This window comes from Salvia hispanica, chromosome 5 (genome assembly GCF_023119035.1).
Source record: "Salvia hispanica cultivar TCC Black 2014 chromosome 5, UniMelb_Shisp_WGS_1.0, whole genome shotgun sequence".
NCBI classification, from domain to species: domain Eukaryota; kingdom Viridiplantae; phylum Streptophyta; class Magnoliopsida; order Lamiales; family Lamiaceae; genus Salvia; species Salvia hispanica.
This window is the reverse complement of record NC_062969.1, coordinates 19,307,993-19,316,700: the sequence shown is the minus strand read 5'-3', so window position 1 is coordinate 19,316,700 and position 8,708 is coordinate 19,307,993.

Sequence of the window (8,708 nt, the reverse complement as noted above, 5' to 3'; positions counted from 1 at the left end):
ATTAAAAGGTGAAACCTCGGTTGCGAAGCCGGATAACGAAAGAGAGAAACGTACTTGAAATCTAAGCAGTCGAGGTGGGCTTTATTCTTAAACTCTTTTATGTTGCAAATTTATAAATGTGGAGAGATAAGGGTGCCTGATGCCCAGTTTGAGAGTTTGCTCATTTGGGCTATAGGGCTATGGATATGTATAAACGAATTCGGGTCTGAGTAGGGCCGCAAACCCTACCAGGCTAGTGTACACGGTGGGATTGGGAGCCGTCCTTGCTAGTCGGCCGGTCTCGTGGGCGAAAAGTGTGGCCACACTTTCGTCGCACCATGGAAATGTTGTGATTGTGGAAATTGATGAGGAAATTGGGGAGTTGTTTGACTAGCCAGTCTATGAAAATATTTTTGTGATACTCGATGATATTTATTTTGATAATTGTAAAACTCGAGTTCACTATGGTAAGGGTAGCATAACTAATAAAATATTTTGGCAACGAGTTCACTGGGTATTTCAAAATACTCAGCCCTGCATGTGTTTTCCTTATGTGCAGGTTGAACGGCGACGAGCGGTGGCGGGTGTTGAGCACATTAATAAAATAAGATGGATATTTTGAACTTCGAGTGTAGTTGTGTCTTCATACATAGCTTCACTTTCTCTTGGTTGCTTCCGCTGAATTTTTGAAACTTATTAGTATTATTTGGCTATTTTGAACTTGTTCCCTTTGGTTTAGAAGATTGAGACATGTTGTGGTTTTGTTGAATTTATGTCGAACCCTTGATTTTTTATCATAATTTATGGTATCTATTCTTCATTGATTTTCTAGGTTAAACTGTTGACTTATTGCTTTGATAGTTCGTTTAATACCTTAGTCAAATCTCTTTAAATGAAACCCTAGCCTATGTTTTTATTGCTTTTAAGTCCGTTTTGGTAGCAGTCGCCGTATTTATTATACCCTAGAAATCCGGGCTGTTACAGCTCTGGACCCAAGAGTCTTTTCAAAATTTAAAATTTATCCTTGTAACCATTTACTAACGTACTAAATATGGAAGGCTCAACACCGCAACTCGTCCCGTTCAACCACGAAGAAAGAGGTACAAAATATTACTCCCTCCGTCCCGCTTTAGGAGTCCCGGTTGATCAATTTTGGGCGTCCCGCTTTAGGAGTCCCGGTTGAGATAAATTAATAAAAAATGCCAAGTGTTAAAAGCGGGTCCCAACATCCACTACAACTAATAAAAAAGTGTTAAAAGTGGATCCCAACATCCACTACAACATTTATTTAATGGACACTCAATTAAAAGTGGGTCCCAACATCCACTACAATATTTATTTATTACACATTCAAATACTTTTTTCTTAAAATATGTGCCCGACTCAACCGGGACTCCTAAAGCGGGACGGAGGGAGTACTATGACTTTCAGATGAAAATTTTATGCTCTTGAAAATTTCGGTGGGAAATGTTATTTTTGTGAAAATAGAAAGCATGCCATAGGATGACTCCTAGGAGTTTGGAAATATTGTGTGAATGTGAAGCGATGCTTCCCGAATGGTGATCCGTCAAATATTGTATGTGAACTTGTGAAATTGTGAAATGTGAATTTGATTACGTGAGATTATGTTAAAATGTTTGCAACACATAGGCCTGAATTAGTTGTTACCTAGCATGACATAGCTATACGATCACAGCGCTTATGTCAACAGTAGAAACACGGAGTGACTAGTATGAGGCAATTAGTGTATGTAAGGACTCGACGAAACGTGAAAGGAGACGCGCGAATAACTGCCTTAGAAACGAAAACTCTCGACGATACTATCTTTGTACCGCCATCTTTTGATGTTTATACACATGTCTATCCTTTTCACCGCATCGTTTGAAACCACACACACTTGTTATTCCTTTCCACCCCTTTGTGACGATGCTGACTTTTTCTTCTTATAGATGGTTCAACCCTATCATGCCCAGATGCGTTGCCGTAACGCCAAAAATACGAATTTTCCGGTGGAGCGCTACGGAGTGGGACGGGAAACAGTTCCTCCTGAACTACGTCACCGATTTCTATGACCACTGGCTGGACGCTTACGCGTATGGAACCACCCATCATGCGGGGATCATGAGACTTATCCATATGCTACCCTCCCCATGGAGCGAGTGGACCGCCCAAGCTGCAGTGTCATACACTTGGTTCAGCCCACCCAAGTACACGCCTCGAGGAGACTTCGTCGGCTTAATAGGAGTCCTACTTCCGGCTATGTCATTTGCAGCCGACGGACCTCCACTCCATCCGCTAACACAAAACTACTCTCCAGGAGCAGCTCGCCGAATGAAGTATCGCGATGATGAGGAGCCGCACGTTGCTCGCGTTCCCCGAAGGAGGACACTTAGGATGCGCACTTCGGCCCCTCTAAGGATCGAAAGGGAGGTCGAAGAGATGCTCACCTCAATTCCTTCGCCCCTAAGCGACGAGAAGAAAGACGAGGAGATGGGATCCGCTGAGAAGGGAGAGAGCTCAAACGCGGAAAGTGTCGTGAGAGTCGGAAGAACCGGAAGAGGATGAGGGCGGAGATGAATAGTGATCGAATAGTGATTTTTGTTTTCCTTTCCCCATGTTTTGAGAATTCTAAAATCTTTACTTACTTTATCTTTTTCTTTCGCATTTGCTTTACTCCTTTTCGTTCGATGTACTAAGACCTCTTTGACCACATTTTGAGATTTAATGGGGAATTCACACCTTTTTATTATCTTATCTTGCAACGAGCTATTTATACTCTTTTCTACCTTATTGCGTGAATGTACTTGTCTATTCTATTTTTCTTCCAAGCATCTTTCATCTTGTTGTGCAACTTTATTATGTCTTTTCTTGCGCAACTGTTTTTCCTACAATGCTATTGTGTGGTCATTCCTTGGACCCTACTTGTAGAAAGAATCAAACTTTTCTTTCAAGTACATCACATCACTATTTTTGGGTTTGAATAAGTACGCTAACGACTCGAGTGAAAATGAATCAGAATGCCGCCTAGACGCAACGTAAGGCACGAGGAACCCACTTCCCAGGCTTCGGAAGAAGAAAGTGTGACGCAACCAAGGCCGCCACCACCACCACCTCCACTTGTAGATAGGGAAGTCGTGAAGTTGTTCTTAGACCAAAAGCCTCCTATCTTTGACGGAATGGGCGAACAGGCGACGGCTGAAACCTGGGTCCGCACTTTGGAGCGCATCTTTAAGACGTTGGTGTGCAATGATGAGGAGAAGATGATTTGCGTGACGCATCAACTGACCGGGTCCGCCGACTTTTGGTGGGATACCAAGCTGAAAACCATGCCACAGGATCGAGTGGACGGGATGACGTGGGAGGACTTCAAAGCCGAAGTATATAACAAGTACATACCTAAAAGCTACCGCAAGGCAAAGACAGCCGAATTTTACAACCTAACTCAAGGGCGCCTGTCAGTGACCGAATACAACCGCGCACTTTGTGACATGACCCGCTATGCGCCGGAACAGACAGATATTGACGAGAAGCTGGCCGATAAGTTTCGTGAGGCCCTGAGACATGAGATTAAGCTGGCATTGGCTGTCCGTGGGAGACTTACGTACGCAGAGGCGCTGGCCCTCACACTAGATGTTGAAGCAACTATGCCTAAGGAGAAGAGCGCGGGGAACACTACCCTGGCACTACCCCCGCCACGCCCTTCCCAAGATAAGAGGAGGTGGGACGAGAGTAGGACCCACTACGACAACAAGCGATACCGCCCTGCCCAGAACCGACCGCCGTATGGGGGAGGGCAGACTTCGTCCAACCAAAGGAGTGACCCCCGGGCCAGGCCACCCCAATGCAATATTTGCGCCAAGTACCATTTTGGGGAGTGTAGAGTGTCGAACCCGACTAGGTGTTTCAACTGTGGGGGAAATGGTCACTTCTCTAGGGAGTGCCCGAGTAAGAACGTGGGAACCGGGTCGAGGCGGAACAATTAAGGATTCCGTCAGCAGCCAAGGGCGCTATCAACGGGGTCGGGAGTGAACCGGGAACAACCTCAGCGGCAGCAACAGACTTTTCGCCCGAGACTTCCCGCCCAAGCTAGAGCGTACGCCATGAGTCAGAAGCAGCCCAGAATTGAGAAATGGAGTCACGAGAATGGAAACTTGGCAGGTATAGGCGAAATCCTCGATACCCCCATTGTTGTGCTGTTTGACACGGGCGCATCGCATTCTTTTATATCCGAATTATGTGTGCATACCTTGATCTTGCCTGTTAGAATATCTGAACATAGAATGATGGTGTCCTCACCAGTAGGAGGGATAGTAGAGATTTCCCAAACTTGCTCGAACGTAGAGATTGTACTAGGAGAACTTAAGTTAGTCGCTCACGATCTGCAAGTTATGGCGATGGGAGATATCGACATAATCCTAGGAATGGACTGGTTGACCGCGAACTTTGCGACGATTCGTTGTAAGGAGAGGCAGATATCCCTACAAGCTCCGGGTAAGGAATCCATCGTGTACCACGGAATATCGATGAACCGGCGAACCGCCATAATCTCCGCGCTACAAGCCACCGCCATGATGAAGAAAGGACGTCCTGCCTACCTCGTCTATCTCCATGGAGAGGAGGAGGAAAAGAAGATAGAAGACGTCGCTGTTGTGCGAAATTTTACTGATGTTTTTCCCAAAGTGTTACCTGGACCGCCACCGGATCGACAATTGGAATTCACAATCGACCTCGAACCTGGAGCCGCACCTGTATCCAAGGCACCGTACCGAATGGCGCCTAAGGAATTGGAGGAACTCAAGATACAATTACATGAGCTCATGGACCTAGGTTTTGTTAGGCCTAGTGTCTCGCCGTGGGGCGCACCGGTGCTCTACGTTAAGAAGAAGGACGGGTCAATGAGAATGTGTATCGACTATAGAGAGTTGAACAAATTGACCCTCAAGAACAAGTACCCACTGCCGAGGATAGACGACCTGTTCGATCAACTCCGAGGAGCCAGCGTGTTTTCAAAGATGGACTTAAAGTCCGGATACCACCAGCTGAGAGTTCGAAAGGAGGATATACCGCATTCCGTACAAGATATGGTCACTATGAGTTTGTAGTGATGCCGTTCGGTCTAACGAATGCCCCAGCAGTATTTATGGACTTGATGAACCGGGTATTTAACCCATACCTGGATAAATTCGTCCTAGTATTCATAGATGGCATTCTAGTCTACTCGAAGAATGAGAAGGAGCACGCAGAACATCTACAAATCGCGTTAGAAACGTTGAGGGCCGAGAAGCTATACGCCAAATTCAGCAAGTGTGAATTCTGGCTGAAGGAGGTGAACTTTCTAGGACACATTGTGTCTGCAGAAGGAATCCGAGTAGACCCCGCCAAGGTTGAGGCGGTACAACAATGGAAGTCGCCTTCGATACCGAACGAGATTCGGAGTTTCCTGGGCTTGGCAGGATACTACCGAAGGTTCATAGAAGGATTCTCCAAGATAGCGAGACCGATGACCCAACAGCTCAAGAAAGGAGTCAAAGTAAACTGGACGCCGGAGTGTGAAGCGAGCTTTCAACTCTTGAAGGAGAAATTGACCACCGCACCAGTGTTGGCTGCGCCAGAGCTTGGAGTGAACTACATAGTCTACATTGACGCTTCGAAGGTTGGATTAGGATGCGTGTTGATGCAAAACAACAAGGTGATCGCCTACGCGTCACGACAATTTTAAACCACACGAGTTGAACTACCCAACCCATGATTTGGAGTTAGCAGCAGTAGTGCATGCCCTAAAGATTTGGAGGCACCATCTCTACGGAGTTAGGTGTGAAATCTTTACGGACCATAAGAGTTTGAAGTACTTCTTCGAGCAGAAGGACCTGAACATGCGACAACGAAGGTGGCTCGAGCTGGTAAAGGACTACGATTGTGACATCAACTACCACCCTGGCAAGGCAAATGTAGTGGCAGATGCTTTGAGCCGTAGAGACCATTCGCAGCTCGCTACTTTTCTGACAGAAGAGGAAAGTTTGATACGAGAGTTGCGTTGCGAATAGAAGTGGTAAGGGTACCTGAAACCGTGGAGGGCCGAAACACCGCCTTAGTAGTAAAGCCTAATCTAAGGACGAGGATCGTTGCAGCACAACGGATGGAAGCGAAGTTTGAGGAGATTCGAGTCGAAGTAAGAACCGGTGAATCCAGAGGTTTTAGTGAAGCTTCCGAAAACGCCCTCATCTTTAAAGGGAGACTGTGCATGCCGAACGACGAGGGACTCAAGAACGAGATCATGAGCAAAGCTCACGAGAGTCCATACACTGCTCACCCGGGGAGTACAAAGATGTACCAGGATCTGAAGAAGTCCTTTTGGTGGAATGGCATGAAGAGGGATGTCGCGGCATTTGTGGAGCACTGCTTAGCCTGCCAACAGGTGAAGGCCTTACATCAACGACCGTATGGTAAGTTACAACCGCTAGAGATACCCGAGTGGAAATGGGGGCACATCGCCATGGATTTCGTGACGAAATGGGGGCATAATGTAACATCCCGAAATTTCGAACCCTAATTTTAGAGCCGTAAAATTCTTATTGATGACGTGGGAGACGTGAATTAATTGATGAATGAATGAATTGCATGAGTTCTTATGACCAAGTTGTGTCTAGGGTTGCGTTGGAGTTTGAAAAGTCAAACTTGATGAGTATATGACGTGGCTTATGAATATTTGAATTAAAGGTGAAATTATGTGGTGAATTATTTGTTTAAGGATGAGTGAGATTTTTAGGATATTTCCATAAATACTATAACCACATTATTTGAAATTTTCGACCCCTTCACATTATTGGAGAGAAATCCTAATTCTTCCGGATTTAATTTAATTCTTGGGATAATTATCCAAATTAAATCCAAAACCCAATTATTCTCTATTTCTTAATGAGAAAAATCGACACCCTATTGATTCTAGGTGATTTTCGAAAATCACCTATTTTTGGGAAGGAGGAATTATTTTATTTGTTTAATTGATCCCTTATTGATTTCCTTCCATACCTAAAATTAAATATTCTAGCAAATCTTACCATACCTCAAGGAGATCTTGCCAAATCTTATTTTAATAAATATTTAAAATCCATTCCTTATGGGAGAATCCAATTACACGCCTATTTCAAATTTTAGGTGGGAGATTTATTATTTTATTTTGCTCCGTGATATTTTATTCTATTCCGAAAAATATACCAATCAAAATCTTGGCTAAATAGATAGCCTAGGATTTTTGAAAATCCCTAGCTTGAAAAACCATATTCACGCCATTTTTTATTCTTCCTCTCTACTTCACAATATTTGTTTTATTTAATTGTGTAGAATCAAATCTTCCCAAATATTCTATTTAATTACCTAAATATTTTATTGAACCCTATAAATAAGAGCAAAACCTAACCCCAGCCTCAAAAAAATCGCCCCCCTCACCCCATTGCACACACCACTCCCTCTCTCTCTCTCTCTCTCTCAATTTTCTTCTATAATTCTTCATCTTTTGAGAAGAGTTAGAGTTTGAGCCTCAAGATTTTTGAAGAATCAAGTCTCTACTTTGTTTCTACCGTTCGTTTTGACAAGAAAAGGTACCTATATATTAATCTTTCTTCATCTAACCGATTAATCGGTATTCTTGAACCCCTCCATGCATCTAGATTGAGTGAAACTGGGTTAAATGGGATATGGAAAATATGTGTGCGTGTGTGTATGTGTGACATGCGAATGACGCTTGTGTGGCATAAGTTGATGTTAGATCCAAGTTTGATGAGTGAATAAACATATATGATGAATATGTCTTGTTTTGATTGATAAATGTAAACTGGATCGGTGGGAAAAAGGGGAAGCGTTGAGACATGCATGATTTAGGATTTTATGTTGAAACTGATTCGTGATATGTGCCTATGTGATTATAAGGTGAAACCTCGGTTGCGAAGCCGGATAACGAAAGAGAGAAACGTACTTGAAATCTAAGCAGTCGAGGTGGACTTTATTCTTAAACTCTTTTATGTTGAAAATTTATAAATGTGGAGAGATAAGGGTGGTTTAAACTGTTATACCATGCTTGTGATTATTTGTGATAATGTTGTGTGCCTGATGCCCAATTTGAGAGTTCGCTCCATTGGGCTATAGGGCTATGAATATGTATAAACGAATTCGGGTCTGAGTAGGACCGCAAACCCACCAGGCTAGTGTACACGGTGGGATCGGGAGCAGTCATTGCTAGTCGGCCGGTCTCGTGGACAAAAAGTGTGGCCACACTTTCGTCGCACCATGGAAATGTTGTGATTGTGGAAATTGATGAGGAAATTGGGGAGTTGTTTGACTGGCCAGTCTAAGAAAATATTTTTGTGATACTCGATGATATTTATTTTGATAATTGTAAAACTCGAGTTCACTATGGTAAGGGTGGCATAACTAATAAAATATTTTGGCAACGAGTTCACTGGGTATTTCAAAATACTCAGCTATGCATGTGTTTTCCTTATGTGCAGGTTGAACGGCGACGAGCGGTGGCGGGTGTTGAGCACATTAATAAAATAAGATGGATATTTTGAACTTTGAGTGTAGTTGTGTCTTCATACATAGCTTCACTTTCTCATGGTTGCTTCCGCTGAATTTTTTAAACTTGTTAGTATTATTTGGCTATTTTGAACTTGTTCCCTTTGGTTTAGAAGATTGTGACATATTGTGGTTTTGTTGAATTTATGTCGAACCCT